Consider the following 20,548-nt stretch of genomic DNA (forward strand, 5'->3'; position numbering starts at 1 on the left):
CCATTAAACACGATAGCTGGAACTGGCAGGAAAGCTTAATTTTCCATTGCTCTAGGTCAGGTGTTACACATGGCTGGAGTTGGTGGGGAAGCTGCCAAGTTTAGGGCACAGAGGTGGGGTGTCCAGGACTCCAGGACATTTACTGGATTCCTGGTGAAGTGCTACAGCCAAAGGCTCTGCACTGTAGGAGCACTATTCTGGCTCCATGTACAAGTCTGAGCTCAGGCTATATCCAGTGTCACTGCCATCTTGTGCACTGGAGCACATTGTAGGCATCATTTTAATGACCTACAGAGGCACAAAAGAGATATCCTTAACCATTGGTTGAATACATTTGAGATGGTGGACATCCCACAGCTGCATAAGTATGACAATAAGAGAGAATTGGTAATACTTTGAAACCTAAATTTGTGATACATGGAAAAATAAATGTAGGCAAGGCTGGTGTGCATAATGCTTTTCTGTTCTTTTCTCTTCTTTCCGCAGCTAACGCTGACATAGAGTTCAACAGGCAGGCTCATGCTGCTCAGTTGGAAAGACTGACGGAAGCAAGTGGTATGTATGCAGCACAAAGAGGTGCTATTGTAGCTTTAAAAGTTAATGATATATTTTTGAGAATTTTATACAGCTGTAGCAAATTGAGCATGCATATCCTAACTGTAACAGCAAGTATGCATGCATTAGTTTGTAGCACAAACCAACTTTAGGAGTCCAATATAAGACTTTAGTCACAGGTTCTAGCATAAAATACCACAAGTATCAAATATACTGTTCTGGATTTCTATAATAATATTTGCATTAAATGAACCTCTATACAAGTGGCACAAATGCCCTGCTGTTAGCTATAATCTGTATAATTGGAGCATGCATATGTGAAATATATGCACATTTCGAAGGTTACTTTCAGAAATCTGTAGTTATAGTGTCTATTTGTTAGGACATAATACTTAAATATAATACTTCAGATAAAATAGTTGTATGCCACATATGATGCTACTCATTTTTATCTTTTTTTTCTCACCCTATTCCTTATCTCTCTTTTTTATTTTAGGTGTCATCAAAATGTCTCCATGCCATCCATCTGTACCAAATCACTAAATGGTACACAGCACAGTGGAGTAGGCCAGCCCCAGTGCATTATGCCCAGCATATCTGGCAGCACTGCCTCTGCTGCCCCTGCACTACTTTTGCCCTCAGGTAGTACTGTCCCAGCAACTGGTGCAGTAGCACCCCCTGGGAATAGTGGTGAAGGTGGAGATTTCACCAGCCAGGAGATACCAGGGTTGGTGCATAGGGTTGTGCACCGCACCATTGGTGTAAGCCTATGCTGGATGGAGAGGCTGGTTTCCCTTATGGTCTGTAGAAGAAGATGTCAAGCACTCAAGCCACCAGTGGAGTAAGACAACAGTGATGACAGTCCAGTGGATGAGGACTCAATTCTCACTGTCTTTATGTTTGACAGGCATGAGCCTGTGGTGTCCTCACCCCAATCATGGTGTCCACTAACCTTTTGTGTCCCTCATGGTCCCTGTCTCTTGTCTTGTTTGTCTTGTTTGTTTGCATTTGCTTCCTCACCTACCCAACTTACCTGAGCCAGCTATACCTATGTCCCTTACCCAGCATTCCTCTCTTACTGAATTAAAAAAAAGAAAACTGGGCACCTGTCCCACAAAAAAAACTCATTTTCGTCAGAGACCCGGGGAGAAAAGCTCCACAGTGATATAAAATTATACAACAGATACAAAAACTTAAAAATACATTTCAGTTGCATACACATAAAAAAGAATTATACATTCAGGAGTACACACAAGTTTCAAAAACATCTATACAATATTTGCAATGGTAGAGAAGTGATGTAGAGAAACCAAAAAGAACTTTTGTGAGACAAAACATTTTGAAAAAGAAATGCACATCTAGGATGGACTCAGTAAACCAGCATAGAATAAACTTAAGATATATGATCAGAGGTATATAAAGGGGTTTGTGGTGATAAAAGAGATAAAAGAAGAAAGACAGTATCAGGTGACAAGGATAGTCTAAATCAGCAGAGTAACATGTTTATAGTAAATTACTATTAAGTAATATGGAGGGAAATAGGAGAAAAAATACTGAAGAGGAAAGATGAGAGAAGGGAGGTTGGGATCAGTAAAAAGAACAGATAAAAGGAAGCTGTAAGCGGACAGCGCAGGCGGAAGATTGGACAAGGAAGAAGGGGTGTGAAAGGAAGTAGTGGGCGAGTGTAGGTTAGATGAGCAGAGGAGAGAGGGTATTGGTAAGATGTTTTTTACTGTTGAAGAAATGGATAGCTATGGTTCTTACCTTCCTTCCTCCTGCACATTCCTGTCCTGCTTTCCCTTTGTTCTTTCCCTTACTTGCTCCCCATTTCACCACTTTCTTATTTACCCAATTTTACCTATAATATGGTCAGAAATAGAATCATACACAACACACATACGTAGCAAAAAAACAATGAATCCCTTCACTTTTTGGCCTCTGTGTTTGCGCTGAATTTGTCATTGTGCACCTCCATGCAATGCTGCTTATCCCCGCTATGCTACATCAGCACACAGTAACACATGCTGAATGTACTATAAAGAATAATGTCATTACATTATCACTGTTTATTTAAAAGTATTTGATATACCTGGATTCAAACCCAGTATCATCTGGGCTCAAAAAGAAACATGTCAATGCATTTACACCTGCTGCCATAGAGTCATCTAAGCAGCAGGTATGTTTCATACACAATACTAACTCTCAGAATTTTTGCAATGCAGCTCATGTTTGTACATTGCTTGACTACATGCAAACAGACAAATTAATGGAAATGTATATCTCGCATGTGCAAACACTTTGCCAACAGCTGCGCAACCCACTGCTCGCTGTTGTGCTATGCAAAGCCAAATTTAGCATGCATTACTGCTGTTTACTGCCCATTTTACTCTTTATTTTATTTATTGTATTTACAATGCAGCCATATGTTACCTCCTCCATGCACTGCAACCCTGGTGTCTCCAGTACTTTTTCACAAATATATCAACCGTACTACATACATTAATAACAAATGTTGTGTGATATGTAATACATGTCAATCTGGTAACATGCAGAACTAGGACTATCTTTACAGCTGCACATGCCTATGCATCCATCAACTGACCATGGGAATTATTGACCCAGAAACCTAACCAGCCTTATCTGAAAAGCTAGGAAAAGATTCATCATGAATCTTATACAGAGGGACATACGTGACCTTCACCATTCTTGACCCAACCCATATTGGTTTTGTCAAATGTAGATCTTGCTTATTAAACCTAGTGTACTTCTTTGATAATGTCCCCAAAGCCCTGAATGAGGGAAAACAGAACATACTGCCTATCTTGATTTAGCCAAGCCCTTTGACACAATCCTCCATTCAGGTATTATAGAGAAACTCTCCCACCTGGGAATTAACCCATGTATTACTAGATACTCAGTGCTCCTAGACCCAGTCGGCTGCCTTCTCCCTCATGGTACTATTCCCTCTAACAGCTGTCCTTCAAGACTTGTATTACAAGAAGGATGCTACCCAGTGGAAACTTAAGCTGAAAACCTGCTCTGAACTGCCCCTCGACCAAACAGACCTGCTAAGGTACTATCCTCTCTAACAGCTGTCTTTCAAGGCTTGAATTACATGAAGGATGCTACCCAGTGGAAACTTAAGCTGAAAACCTGCTCTGAACTGCCTCTTGACCAAACAGACCTGCTAAGGTTACTATCTCTAAATTGTCTCTGTTTGTACCACAGTTGCTGACTTGAGTCTATAGCACTAATAGGTAGGCCTAATTACCGAACCAACCCCTAAAACTATAATATTTTGGCTAAAATCTATGTAACTATCCCTAATGTATTTCCCCTATGTTAAGCATTAAACTGCAAGCAAAACAGAAAAAGTATTACAAACCCCTAATTTGATAAAGGTACACTTTAAGTAGTAAAATTAAACATAAAAAGCCTTACTTTATATCCCCTACTACAAAAAAACAGCATACTTACCTATATTTACAAGTCTTGCAGCGGTGGTACGGCAGTAGCATTTTTACCTCACAGCTAGAGGTTCTCCCATTCGATTCTTGGCTTGGCTTGGGAGTGCCTTCTGTGTGGGGTCTGCATGTCCTCCCCCCAGTTGGGTAGCATTCGAAAGACACGCGTACGTAAATGGGAGTGCCTTCTTTGAAGGTTGGGCATCGAGCTGGCACCTTGGCGTTTCATAAAAATCTACTGCCAATCATTAGCGGACCGGAGTTCCGCTGTAGCGACCCCTTACCAGGAAAAAGCTGAAAGACAAACAACAACTTATCTATATTTACAGGCTTTAAGATCCTTGTGTCTGGTTAAACCTATCATACCTTGGATTCCCTCCCCCTGCACAGCTATCTATGTATGCGAGGTTAGAAAATCACTTTCAGTAACTGCAATTTTTCAAATACTCAGTGCTCCTAGACCCAGTTGCTACCTTTTCCCTCGTGGTATGTAACTTGTGCAAACATTGTTATTTTGTCTACTTCTAGAACAGTTTTTTGCAGCTAATATAGCTATTGTTTAAATATTGGCCTAGTATTAAGGCACAAAGTGCTATGAACTGAATGAAAGCACCTTACTTTGAACTGAAGCAACGTAAACCTGATTTACTGCTGTTTAACACTGTTGTTTATTAGATACTTATGATTAACTTTATAGCAAAGGAAAAATGTTCTACAGTGACTAGCAAGCTTGTCTGTTTACACAATTCAATTTTATAGATTTAGCAACTAGGAGGCTAGAATATTCAGCGTTTCATTACGGCTCTTAGAAAAGGATCATTTTTATAACATTATGGTGAAAAAATGTTTTAAAGTGACTAGCAAGCTTATCTGTTTACTGGACTGATATAGCAACAAGAAGGCTAGCATGTACAACTGTTTAAATATGACTGTTGGCATAGTATGGTTTTACAATAGGAACTGCATTGTGATTAAAGAAACACAAGCAGCAGCTTTAATTACTACTTAATGATCGGAACACAATATTATTCACTACTGGACACTAGTCAGTACTGAATTGTCTTAAACATTGCAAATAATATTGGTGTGTCTTGAACATAAAACACTGCACTGTTACAGTATTTTTGAACCTGAAACTACCTGTATGTTGCTTGACTACTGAATAGTGACCAGGAAACTATGTGTAATGCTGCTTTAATTTAGCGATTGGGGCACTGTGACTCCCTTAATTTAAGGAAACTGCTCTACTTTTAAACTAGTTACTCGTGTTTTTTACTTAATCCTTCCCCATCAGGTACTATCCTGTCTAACAGCTGTCCTTCAAGGCTTGTATTACAAGAAGGATGCTACCCAGTGGAAACTTAAGCTGAAAACCTGCTCTGAACTGCCTCTTGACCAAACAGACCTGCTAAGGTACTTATCCCTCTAACAGCTGTCCTTCAAGGCTTTTATTACAAGAAGGATGCTACCCAGTAGAAACCTAAGCTGAAAACCTGCTCTGAACTGCCTCTTGACCAAACAGACCTGCTAAGGTTACTACCTCTAAATTCTCTCTGTTTGTACCACAGTTGCTGACTTGAGTCTATAGCACTATTAGGTAGCCCTAATTACTGAACCTACCCCTAAAACTATAATATTTTGGCTAAAATCTATGTAACTATCCCTAATATATTTCCCCTATATTAAGCATTAAACTGCAAGCAAAACAGAAAAAGTGCTACAAACCCCTAATTTGATAAACGTACACTTTAAGCAGTAAACTTAAACATAAAAACCTTACTTTATATCCCCAATACAAAATCCCAGCATACTGACCTATATTTGCAGGCTCTAAGATCCTTGTGTCTGGTTTAGCCCTGCTCTGCTCGCCCTTGCTGTGCTCGGGCTCGCTCCGCACCACTCCCTGCCCCCAAATTCCACCCGCCCTCACTGTTGCTAACTTTATAGCCACAAAACCACACCCCTCCTATTTGAACCAATCAGTATTTTACTCCTCATTTTACCCAGCCCTCACCTCCCCCCTCCATTTCCTATCTGTTCCAATCAGTATTGTACTCCTCATTCTAACACAGCCCCTCACCCCCCCAGCATTTATTATCCATCCAACAAATCCTGGGAACATTATAATTAATACATTAACTCTGCCACCAACTATGTCACCATCGAAAACAATATCACTACTCTCTCTGCTATCCCTTATGTTAATTCCATATCTTTTCTCCACTTATGAAAATCAGTATTACCTAGGATTTCACTACTCAAAATGTCAAACTACCCCAGTTGTGTCAATATGGCAGGTCACCCATTAGTTACTCCTATACCCAACTCCTTAACAACAATATACCATCAGCCTATTAAATCTAGATACATCAGCTCAAAATCTAAACATTATCAAAAACATATAAACAAATTCCTGAAGCTTACTGTAAAATTACACTATAACCTCACAATGGCTGGAGATATTCACCCAAACCCTGGCCCTTCCACTCTAGATAACTCAACCTCATACGCTAATAACACTACCAAAACACTATCTATAAATAGGTCCCCCAAGTCCCTCCTGGTCTGCCATCTAAATATTAGAAGCATAAATAGTAAAGTACATAACTTACATGCCCTCCTAGAAGTCCATTCCCCTGATATTTTGTCTAACTGAAACCTGGCTAAAACCATCAACCTCAGATAATGAAGTTTTACCACCTGGGTATAATATACTTAGACATGACCGTACTACTAGGAAGGTAGGTGGAGTAACTGTACTCTTCAAATCTACACTAAATGTTACTTTAGACCCCTTACAACCACACCAGGTCAATAAAGCAGAAATACTTTCCACCTAATTCCAGATTAACAAAAACAAATGTATAAATATTGTCTGCTTGTACATTCCCCCAGGGAATAATATTAGTACCCTAGAAGATATCCTCCACTGGTTAGCTAATAACTATCCAAAAGAAACCATAGTACTTGGAGATTTTAACATTGACTGGAACACCTGCTCCTCACAATCTCCTACCACCCATGTAAACCTGTATGGGTTTACACAGGTCATATCCACCTCCACCAGGATAGGTAAACTTAATAGCAAAGAAAATATACTAGACTGGATACTAATCAACAGCCACCCCCAAATGTATACATTGGGGACCATCCCTGATGACCTCAGTGATCACTTTCTCACCTTTATTTGTAAACACAAAACCAATAATTCCCATCAGCACACATATAGAACAGTAAGAAATAATAAGAGCTTTAATCCTATCAAGTTTCAGGACGAACTCAAATCATGCAATTGGTCTCCCCTAAAACACTTGCCTCTGGATGAAGCCGCTGTTACTTTAATAATAAATTCCTCTCCATCCTCGATTCTCATGCTCCTGGTTGCTCCATTAGGACCAAAACAAAAATCGCACCATGGCTCTCTAAAGATACCAAATCCAAAATCATACTCATAAATAAGGCATGGGCTACATGGCATGCTACAAAAGCCCCTCTAGATCAAATTATATTTTGGCAATTAAGGAATGAGACAAAAAGATACATTTTACTAGATAAAAAAAATACCTTTTATAACTGACCATAAATTGAGAACCATATTTTTTTTTCAGTACATTCTAATTGCGAGACTTTTTTTGCTCTACTTTGCATGTAAACTGTATTATGTATTGTAATCCCAAAGGTGGGGGGGGGTCTGCAGTAACTGACTCTAGTCCTGTTTATGAGAAATGCCCACTGTCCAATTAGCAGTTTTGCTGATATCGGAACACTACAGATTCAGACTTTCATAGGACATGGCATCATTTAGTTCAGGAAATGTTTAACAGGTGGCATGATACCAAGGTAATCCTATGGGCTAGGCTAGTAAAGGCTCCAGGCCATTAGCCTAGTACACACCTATGAACCTATGAACCTATGAACTACTTCCATCTCCAGCAGGGAAACCAAAATAACCCTCAAAAGTTTTGGGCAGGTTTAAATAAACTACTGCACCCAGGACAAACCACCACTCCACCTCCCTCAACCTCTACTGATAAACTACCAGAGGATGTCACTAACACCTTCAATAGTTTCTTCACAGAGACTATCCAAGCCCTAACTAGCCAATTACCCCTGAACTCCTCTAACATACAGGGTATCATTTCCAGTACCCAGCCCTCCTTTAGCTTCCAACCAGTCTCTACATCTTTCATTCATACACTAATCAAAAAAATTAAAACCTACTACCCTAGCTGATGATCTTCTCCCTGCGGAATATTTGCAAAAGGCTGCAGACACCATAGCGTACCCCATTTCCATTCTAGTTAATTGTACCATATCAGAAGCTACAGTCCCCTCTATCTGGAAAATATCTCGTGTCATACCCCTCCATAAAGGTGGTAGCTCTACTGAATTTTCTAATTATAGACCTATAGCCATCTTGTCACCTCTGGCTAAAATTATGGAAAAATGCATCCATAAACAACTTCTGTACTATCTAATCCAGAACAACCTACTGGCCAACTCTCAACATGGCTTCAGGCCACATCATAGTACTACCACACCCCTCCCTACCTTCTCCAATGGTATAAACTATAACAGGAACAATAACAAATTATCCTCAGCCCTTTTCTTGGATCTCTCAAAGGCTTTTGATATCATTAACCACCATCTACTCATCTACATCCTGAAAACAATGTCTCTAGGCAATCACTCTTTCCAATGGTTTCAATCTTATCTGCATAATAGACAACAAGCCATCCTATGGCAGAACAAACTATCCAACCTCCTACCCAGCACCCTAGGTGTCCCCCAGGGGTCTATTCTGGGACCTCTTCTGTTTTTCATTTTTATTAATGACCTTCACACTGTCATCCCAAAAGCAAACTGCATTCAATATGCAGACGACTCCACGTTGATCTGCGATTCCACTTTCCAACCAGAGTTACAGACAATTACTCAGAGTACTTTTAACTTAGTTGAAAATCGGCTTGCTGAATGCTGTCTGATTTTAAATCCCAAAAAAACAAAGCTCCTACTTTTCTCCACCACTCAAAGGTCCCCGGTGTTATCTCTCTCCATTAATTCGAATAATGGTGCCATAATCTCCCCAGATGTCCACACAAAACTTCTAGGAGTTATTGTAGACAACAATCTTAAAGTTGATGTACAGATCAACAAAACTATCAAAACCATTAATAAAAAACTAGGCTCACTATGTAGGATAAAGCCATTCCTAACCCCACCTGCTAGGACTGCCATTGCCTGCTCCCATCTACTCTGTACCCTCTTCTATGCCTCCCCTTTATTTACCAATTTAAACAAAACTGAACTTAACAAACTCTCTAGCTGCTATAATCACATAGCTAGATTTGCCACTGGCCTGTCCTATAGAACACATCACTGTAAAAACCTAGATAATCCCGGATGTCTAGAACTACCCCGGTTTTAGTATAACCAACTTATTGTGGCTCATAAAGTACTTAACCAAACTGAAAATACACCTGCACTAAAAAACATTATCTACCCCCACTCCAACCTCAGACCACTTCACTCATCTAATAGACTGGTAATACAAACTATCAAATCCAACAACTCAGCGGGTGACTCCCTGTTCACCAACTCTGTTGGCATAACTTGGAACTCACTACCTGCTGACATTACCCTAGAAACTACCCTATCAGAATTCAAGAAAACTCTCAAGCTGTATTTCAACTCTCAGTGGTTATGTCCTTGCTCCAAGCCTGATTAAATATTTAGTTTTTCTTGGATACCAATACTATTTTTTTAACTGGAACTCATTTGTGTTTTAATTGTTAAGGCATATTATAAGTTTGTGAAGATTCTATAACTTATACTCCTCAACAGAGTCTGTAAATTGTGTTTAATTTGTACAGAGTCTGTAAATTGTGTTTAATTTGTACAGAGTCTGTAAATTGTGTTTAATTTGTACTGTGTTAAGTTTGCTTGTGTAACTACCTTTGGAGCTTTTCTTCCCGGGTCTCCACTGAAAATGGATATGTATCCTGTCGGACTATCCCGGTCAACAAATGTAAAATAAAATAAAAATAAATAAATAAAATAAATGGGTAGCCAAAGGCTCACTGACATAATGTACACTGTAAAAGTTGGGGAGTCCACCTCCACCAGTAGACCAGATACCAGTGGATTACTACAAGGATCTGTGCTGGGCTCCCTACTCTTTGGAAACTATTTCTCTGAAGTCCAGGTGAAGGTAGATGGCCTGTGACATACTAAGTTTGCAGATTACTGTCAACTGGGCACAATCATTTAGAATCCCTCAACAATGTTAACATATTACAGGAAGGCGTGACACAGACAAATGATTGTCACCAAACTCACAGACTGAAACTTAATGTAAGAAAATGCCTCATTATCCCTTTGTCAAAAAGTACCCTGCTAATTATATTATACATAGCACCCCTCTAAGCTCTAACTCAGTGCTGCAAATTTTGAAAACACAGGTTGATAGCAATCTAAACTTCAGTCACTATGTTTCCATAGTGGTAAGACACAGATTCTACATTGCCCACCTCACAACTAAGGGCATCACATCCAGGACCAGGGAGGTCATAGATCTGCTGTGCTCGACCCTTATCAGATCACTAATTGAGTACAATGCTCCCTTCTCTGTGTACTTCACCAGACACCTGCAGCAACTGGAGAGACCACAGAGATTTTTGACCAAGAGAATCGAGGGTTTCCATAACATGACATACATAGCAAGACTGAAAGCCCTATCATTGCACTCAGTATCACTCAGGTTGCTGAAAGGAGACCTGTGCCTGGCCTACAGAACAGTCTGGGACCCTGCCCTAATGTAAATGCCGGACATGTGAAAATCAAATGGGATAAGAATAACTTGCTCCAGGGATCTTGACCTAGCCTGTGACATAAACAGAACATGCTATAGAGACAGATATATCTCCCAGCAATTGACGCTCCTCTGTATTAGGCTCCCACTCCATCTGAAACAGTGCTCCTCAATGACCCTATTAAAGTGCAAATTTGACAACTGGATGGGTGATTATAAATTCACCCCAGGGATGGCACCTATATCCCTCATGGACAGGGCCATTCGGTGCTGATCACAAAATCGATCTCCTAACAATAAACATCTAACTATGCTCAATATGGGTACTTGAGTTTTTACATGACTAGGCTTGTAAAGGAAACAAAACAAGGAGCCAGCACAAATCCTGTATTTGAAATAGTGTATTAGCAAATGCACATACACATACACATATACATTGCAAAAAATCAGACCGGTTTCGGCTTTACAGCCTTCCTCAGTGAACAAAAATAATAATAAATGCCATTTCCCCTCCAGCAATATAATCTATATATAGCAACATTAATTAACCAATATTCCCTTAATGTATCAATTAAGAAGGTTATTTAGAAATATTCATTAAGGCCAGGTGGAAAAAGCCCCCCCTAGCTTAATAAAAAATGGTACTTATTATTATTTTTTGTTCACTGAGGAAGGCTGTAAAGCCGAAACCGGTCTGATTTTTTGCAATGTGTATATGTATGTGTATGTGCATTTGCTAATACTCTATTTCAAATAAAAGATTTATGCTGGCTCCTTGTTTTGTTTGATTTATCACTTTTTGGGCTGATGCACTAGCCGTACTTGCGAGTTGCTTTTCTGTTCAGTAGGCTTGTAAAGGCCCTAGGGCCATTAGCCTAGTAACCTCTTAGGAACTTATGAAGCTATGAACCTTTGCAGACCTCCCATCATCTTCTGTCCTACATCCAGTGCTGATGTCATGCACTATAAGTTGTCCTACAGCCTTGTGAAAATCAACCTTGTGCCATGGAGATCTAAAGTACTGAGTTTTGTAGTCTGTGTACTTAGATAAGTAGGGGTTATGTTCTCCCTGCAGTCAATTGTGTGTGTGTGTGTGTGTGTGTGTGTGTGTGTGTGTGTGTGTGTGTGTGTGTGTGTGTGTGTGTGTGCGTGTGTGTGTTTCTAGCTGGAAGAGCAGAAGTGGGTATCCTACAGTAATCACTACAATCCCATGGATTGGCAGTATCTTTATACTTGCAAATGACTACACATCCATTTCATGCAGGCCTCCCAACACCTTCTCTTCAACATGCACTGCTGATGTCATCCACTATAAGTTGACTTGCAGTCTTGTAAAAGTCAGGCTTGTGCCATGGAGCCTGCGTAAAGTATTGAGTTCTGTAGTCTGTGTACTTAGGTAGGTGTTCTATTCTCACTGCAATCAACTGGGGGGTGTGCACTTGCTTGATATTACAGGGATCCTTTTACACCATTACATGGGACACTGTTATTGCCATATTCTGCTCACCAGACACTGCTGTCATCAGCTATAAAGTGTTGTCTGAGACACTCCAAGTCAGAATTGAGCTGTGGTGCTTACCTTAAATACAGAGTTCTCTAATCTGTGTACTTAGAAAGGTAGGGGTTCTAGTCTCACTGCTGTCAACTGTGTGTGTGTGTGTGTGTGTGTGTGTGTGTGTGTGTGTGTGTGTGTGTGTGTGTGTGTGTGTGTGTGTGTATGTACGCATGTGCACGCACTTGCTTAACATTACAGAAAGCCTTTTACACCAGCATGTGGACCACTGCTATTGCCATATTCTCCTCGGCAGACACTGCTGATGTCATCAGGTATATCTGATTGCTGGATGTGCACTATTCCCACTAGGGCAGGGACAAAGACTGGCCTGGAGGCCAGGCAGAAGTCACCTCACCCTATATAATGCAGATTCCAGTGACATGTCTTTTAGTCTATCCACATACATCACAGCATGGTTTGTAGGCACTGTGTTTTCTTGCTGATTAACCCCTGTGGTCTCTCCAGCTGCTGCATGTGTCTGGTGAGATACATGCAAAACAGAGCATTATACTCTATATTAGTGTTCTAATGTGGTTCGAGTACAATGTAGTAATATAATCTTGAGATCGGAATATGATGGCATGACTTATAATATGCATAACATAGGCTTTCAATACTAGTGTGGACACTTGGTGTTCAAAGTTCAGATTGCTATGTATGTGTGTTCCCTGTGCTTGCATCACTGGGTTTTAGCATAGCGGGACTGTTGTCAATGCTGTAATTAGCAGGGAATTCCACTTTTGCAGAAGGACAAAATAAAGGCATATTTTTGCATTTATTTGTAGACCATGTGGCTTTGTAACCAATCATTTGTCTGTGTTTGCCACTCCTATACTGTGTTATCATCATAGGTGTACTCAGTGATTGCACCCAGTATGAAATAATCAGCAAATGCAGTAAACCAAAGGCTGTATACTTTAGCCTGAACTGTCTAGAAGTAGATTCCAAACAGTAAAGAGCCAAGCACAGATCCCTGGTGTACGCCAATGGTGACAGCTCAACTGGTATATGTTGATTCACCAACTTTCACAGTATGTGCTCTATCAGTGAACCAATTGATTACCTGTCTAGTCTTCTTTTTCTTTCAGCTGTTCCCATTAGAAGTTGCCACAGCAGATCATCTGTTTCCACTTCTTCCTGTCCTCTGCGTCTTGCTCTGTCTCACCAACCACCTGCATGTCCTCTCTCACCACATCCAGAAACCTTATCTTAGGCCTTCCTCTTTTCCTCTTACTTGACAACTCTATCCTCAGCATCCTTCTCCCAATATACCCAGCATCCCTCCTTAGCACATGTCCAAACCAATGCAATCTTGCCTCTCTGGCTTTGTCTCTGAACCTGAGCTGACCCTCTAATATATTCATTTCTAATTTTGTCCATTTTTACACCTAATGCAAATCTTAACATCTTTAACTCTGTCACCTCTAGCTCTGACTCCTGTCTTTTCATCAGTGCCACTGTCTCCAACCCATATACATAGCTGGTCTCACTACCATCTTGTAGACCTTCCCTTTCACTCATACTTTCTGTCACAAATCACTCCTGACACTCTTCTCCACCTGTTCCACCCTGGCTGCATTCATAGGTTCATAGGTACATAGGTGTTTACTAGGCTAATTACTACAAGGGCCTTTTTAAGCCTAGCCATGCATCCCAAATCTCTGACAAGTTCTGATACTCTTGATAAGTGTTAGCAGGGATTTGGGAGATGAACCATTTACAGGTTACCTGTGTCCATTAGAGACATTAGTGCCAAACCAGGGATGAATTTCTGGTTTCCCATCCAATTGTCCAAGCTGCACTTGAATTGGGTTAGGGAAGAACTCTGCTTCACATGGATGGAAAGCCTGTTCCATAGACATGGTAGTCTCTGGAATACATACCTACCTCTCCACCAGGACCTATTTATATCACAGGCAAGGTTTAAGTCTTTAGAATGGGTAATTCTGGTACTGTTTGTTTTGTGGATATGCAAGAGGTCCATTAGAGTGGGGTCTGACAATGCTCTGTATGCCAGGCATAGATCTCCCCTCAAAAGCCTGTAGTAGACAGAATACATGGATAGTGCCTTGAGGTAGTCTGCATGGGACATTTTACTAATGCCCTGTATTCTTTTAGTGAGGAACCTCTGTAGGCATTCCAATTGCTGGACATGAGTGGTTAGATACATACCAAAGTGGGAATTGTACTCAATTATAGGTCTGATGAATTCCAAATACAGTGAAACAATGACTTCCGTGGACTTAGATGCTATACCTTTGTTTATAAGTTGTGCAAGATAGAATGATTTCCTCACCACTGTAGACACATGGTGGTCAAAGGCTAGATTACTATCTATGTGTGTCCCCAAGTTCCTGACTACAGGGCCAGCCCTAAGGGGTGCATTGTCAATATGATAGTAACCAGGAATGGATGACTTCCCAAAGGATACTATTATGCATTTTTTGGCATTTCGTTTTAGTCCATGGTTCTGACACGAGTTGTTTGTCTGTGTCAGCCCCTTCTGGAGAACATTTGTATCAGTGTGAGATTCAATGACAGCTCCTAATTTGTAATGATCTGCAAATTTAGTCAGCGAAAGACCACTGAAATTGGCCTTGACTTTTGAGAGGTAAATGCCAAATGGAGCAGTCCAAGGACTGATCCCTGAGGGACTCCACTTGTGACTTGGCCACTTTGTAGAGGTGGACTCCTCAATTCTAACTTCCTGGGTCCTGTCTGTGAGCCAGTTGGCTATCCACTGGGTGACATACGGGTTTTTACCTAACCTCTTGAGTTTGCCAACAATACTCGAGTGGGGTATTGTGTCAAATGCTTTGGCCAGATCAAGGTAGGCAGTGTGAACAATTTGCCCTCATACATTGCTTTGGTGACTTTCTCAAAGAAATCCACCAGGTTGAGTAGGCATGATCTGCCCTTGACGAAACCAAACTGGGTTGGGTCCAGTGTCTGGAGGTTTACTATATCTCTGTTGATCATCTCCATAATAATTCTTTCCATGGCTTTACATATACGACTAGTGAGACTTATGAGTCTGTAGTTTCCAGGGTCTCTCTTCTTCACCTCTCTTCAACACTTACCATTACTTTGAACTGTTGATCCCATGTATTTAACTCATCTACCTTCACCAACTCTACTCGCTGCATCCTCACCATTCCTCTGCCCTTCCTCTCATTCACACACGTATATTCTGTCTTAGTCCTGCTGACCTTCATCCCTCTCCTCTCTAGAGCATATTTCCACCTCTCCAGGGTCTCCTCAACCTGTACCCTACTCTCACTACAGATCACACTGCATCCACACACATCATAGTCTACAGGGACTCAATTTGATCTCCTCTGTCAACCTGTCCATCACTATTGCAAATAAGAAAGGGCTGAGAGCTGATCCTTGATGTAATCTCACCTCCATCCTGAATGCATCTGTCGCTCATACCACAGACCCCATACTGTCACACTGCCCTCATAGATATCCTGTACCACTCTTACATACTTTTTGACTTCCTCATACAATACCACAACCCTTCTCTAGTCACACTGTCATATGCTTTCAGGATGGTTACCCATCTAATGACATAGGATTTAATCCCCAGCTGGGATGTATGGTTTAATCCCCAGCTGGGAGAGTTTCTAAATGATATCTACATGGGGGATTGTGTTCAAATCCTAGGCCAGATGAGGATAGCCAGTATGCACTGTCTTACCTTCATCCAGACCTACCACACAGAATCAATGAGCTGTGACAACATCACAGATTGCCTATCACATGGCTCATCACATACACCTTCCTGTCATGGTTGAATACACACTTCAACATACCCTCACACAGGCTATGTTCCTACAGACGGGTGTACCTCAACAAGCATCCATCTGAGTTTGAGGGGAGAGCACCCAATAGATGTATGTATAGACACATCCTGACTCTCTTCATCTGTGAGGTAGAACAACATGTCACCATGAACCTTTTTTAAATGTTCACTAGTAATATCGCTTCTGTGTGCAACAGACCTGTGTGAGTTGGTAATGCTACATCATGTCTCTTGCATCTGTTAAGTGTCCTCAAAGAGGTTATCAAGGGCATGCATGATGACAACACTATCATCTTGTGGAACTTGACAAGGCATTTGACACAAATCCACACTGAGGTATTCACTCAACACTGTCATGCCATATACACCTATATCACCAAGTGGATAGACCACTATATCACATACGCGGCATGTAAATATGTTGACATGTGTGAAGTAACTTATATTTCATGTCCAGTGATCAGATCTGTACATCAGGGCTGTCTGCTATGCCCTTTCCTGTCCATTATTTAAAGATGGCATACACATCCTGTGACCAAGCAGTTGCCTGAATTTCTACAGATTGTGGGCGATCATTGACTCCAACTGTGATATTAGTATAACGCTGACAGCAGCAACACATACCAGAGACTGCTGCCACAGACGTGACAACACCTGCAATGACAAGAAAACATAGGGGGGATTTGTTACATCAGGAAAAGAAACACATAACCCATGTATAATGTAGACATCATACCCTATAATCAGACCAATAAGTATGTGACCTGTGTCATGGGGTAGATGGTATGTGGAACATCCACCAGCATGTGGCCACAGTGCTGACTACTCCCTTGTAAGTTACACAACTACTGAGTATGTGCAGGACATCCACACCACAGGCCATAATACCTCCATAGTTCCCAGCATCCATCACACCAATAACTGAGTACAATACACCCTTCTTCATGTACCTCCCTACACACCTTCCACTGATGTGTAACTGAAGTGTACCACCTTTGCCACAGTGAGCTGTCACACATCTTATTGGCCATACCTAGGTATTCTTTTTGTGGCATAAACATTACTATCTGATGGTGTGGAACTCCCATCAAGTTGCTATACCAGATGCACGTGTGATACCTGTTCTGGTGATGCCCACAGTACATACATAGCTGTTTGACAACATCGATGGCATGGGTAACATTTGTGACAGTGTGAATTGTGCTATCTATATATATATATATATATATATATATATATATATATATATATGGTTTATCATCAAAATCTCGACATCAGAATGTACGCATATGAACAATTAGAACTACAGATGTTCAAATAGCTCATATGAGTACATTCTGAATGTTCAAATGTTTATATTAGTGGATGTCCTGTGAGTTTGCTAATATAAATTCGAAGGGATGTACAGTGATTGCGGTACAGTGCGATTAGGGAAATACATCCCTTTCCTCACTGTAGTGTGATCTCAGAGTTGGAATATATAGTTATGGGGGGTGTGGGGGGTGAAGCCCCCCACAGGAGGTTGCGGGGGGGCTTAACCCCTGCAAAAATGGGATGTTATTTGTAGGAGTTAGGGATTTACGGCAAGGGTGGCATTGTTGTTAATTGCTGTAAAATGTTGAATTCGACTTTTTTGGCAATTACTGCAGATTTTCAACTTTCTGAATAATCAAAAATCTGCAGATTCATCAATACATCTTGATATTTAATTATGAATTTTTTTTTTAATTTTGTAATTTTAATAGTAAACCTATATATATATATATATATATATATATATATATATATATATATATATATATATATATATATATATATATATATATGGGTCTACTTCACTTGACCTAAAACTCATTTGACTGACACCCATTTGACTGACACCCAATTGACCTAAATTTCATTTGACCTAAAACTCATTTGACTGACTCCCATTTCACCATTTAAGACATAGTCTTGTTGTTGGTTTTCCTTCACCTGTGCCTAGGGTTGCCACCTTTTAAGTGAGCCAAAGTGGGACATGGGGTGTGGCCAATATGACACTGGTCACACCCTCTACCATGACGTCACCACTGGAGCGGTGAAGGAGATGCTGTTATGGGTATGACGGATGGCTGCTGGAGTGGCTAGCTAGCTGGCTAGCTTGCTGCTGGAGTGGCTGGTTGTCTGGCTGCTGGAGTGGCTAGCTGGCCGGCTCCTGGAGTGAATAGCTGATTGGCTGGCTGGCTGCTGAAGTGGCTAGCTGGTTAGTGGGAGTAGCAGCTAGATGGATGAATGACTGGCTGGATGGTTTGATGGATGGATGGCTGAATGAATGGATGCTTGGCTGGATGGATGGCTGGCTGCATAAATAGATGGCTGGCTGCATGAATGGATGGATGACTGAATGACTGGCTGGCTGGATGGCTGGCTGCATGAATGGATGGCTGGCTGCATGAATGGATGGCTGGCTGACTGGCTGGCTGGCTGGCTGACTGGATGAATGAATGGATGGATGGCTGTCTGGCTGGTTGGATGAATGGATGGCTGACTGGCTGGATGAATGGCTGGCTGGCTGGCTGACTGGATGAATGGATGGCTGACTGGCTGGCTGGATGAATGGATGAATGGCTGGCTCATTAGAAAAAAAAATAACAAATCTCGGTCATTATTTTAGCGTCTGTAGAAGCACTTAAAACAAAGCGCTCCTACAGCCGCGATCTTTGCAGGGCTCTTCCTGCCCCAATCTCCACCCCTTTCATAAATTACAGTCAATTGCTTCACAAATTAAAGCACCCGGACCTAACAGGCAGCAGCTTTGCCTGCAGGTCTGGGTTGGTGACGTCACTGAATTGCCATGGAAAAGCTGGAAGTAATTGCAGCTTTTCCACAGCAATTCAGTGCAAGTCCCACTACTTTGCACAGCAGGCAATGGGATGAAGCAGCTCAACCCGTGAATGTCCCACTGACAATGGGATGGGTGGCAACCTTACCTGTGCCTTGCTTGTGATAAAAATAATTACTGTAACTTATAGTGGTGACTGTTAGAATTCCGATAGTGATGTAGAAAGTAGTATTTCTAAATGTGGGGTTTTCTCTTTACATTTTTATGGGAAGTATCTAAAGTAATTTGGCGAATGTTTTGTGCGTTCCCAGCAGTAGTGGCAGCGTGTAGAGTACTGTAAGGCAAGTTAAAGGTATATGCCCTTTTCCCCACTGTAGTGCGATCCTGGAGTTAGTATATATAATTATGGGCTATGTGTGGGGCACAGCCCTCCACATTTGGGGGTGTGGCAGGTGGACCCCCCCAGCTAGTTTCATTGTACATTGCCCAATTTCTGTTAAGAGGGTTAGTAAGTAGTTTTTTAAGTTCAGGAAAGGGTTAGTTATTGGTGTTCTAAATGTGTTTGTCTATAGTTTAAGATTTAGTATGTTGAAATTCAGCATTATAAGCTGTTGGTGAAATGGGAGTCAGTCAAATGAGTTGTCAGTCAAATGAAATTTAGGTCAATTGGGTGTTGGTCAAATGGGTGTCAGTCAAATGAGTTTTAGGTCAAGTGAAGTAGACCTATATATATATATATATATATATATATATATATATATATATATATATATATATATATATATATATAGGGTTCCCATTCAGAAGCCTGAAACATCATAAGCCTGAAAATTAAAATCCTGAAACCAAAAAGCCTGAAAATTCAGAATCCTGAAAACTCAAAATCCTGAAAGCCCAAAATCCTGAAAGACCAAAATCCTGAAACTCAAAATCCTGAAAACACAAAATAGACATACTGATGTCATTGTGGCTTTGCTATTGTTAGCCCTGTGGTGTTAGGTCATGCGTTGGGGTCAGGTAAGTGTGCGGTTGGTTTTATGTTAGGGTTAGGGGTGGTTTAAGTGAGTTAGGGTTAGGGCGCAGGTTAGGCATGTATGCAATAGTGACAAATATTGGGGTTAGGGCGGTTTAAGTGAGTTAGGGTTAGGGCGCGGGTCAGGTGAGTGTGCGATAGTGACGGACCTTAGGGTTAGGGTTAGGGTCAGGGTCAGTTGGTAGATATTAGTGTCTTTATAGTGACATATTAGCATTATTTGTGTTTTCAGGATTTTGAGTTTCAGGATTTTGGTCTTTCAGGATTTTGGGCTTTCAGGATTTTGAGTTTTCAGGATTCTGAATTTTCAGGCTTTTGGTTTCAGGATTTTGATTTTCAGGCTTATGATGTTTCAGGCTTCTGAATGGGAACCATATATATATATATATATATATATATATATATATATATATATATATATATAAACAGTCATAATGTATAGCAGTGTCCCTCCTAACACCTCCAGCAGATGTTACAGTGTCAGGACGGTGTGCATGATTA

Source organism: Protopterus annectens, chromosome 3.part0 (genome assembly GCF_019279795.1).
Source record: "Protopterus annectens isolate FY-2018-M chromosome 3.part0, PAN1.0, whole genome shotgun sequence".
Lineage (NCBI taxonomy): Eukaryota > Metazoa > Chordata > Ceratodontiformes > Protopteridae > Protopterus > Protopterus annectens.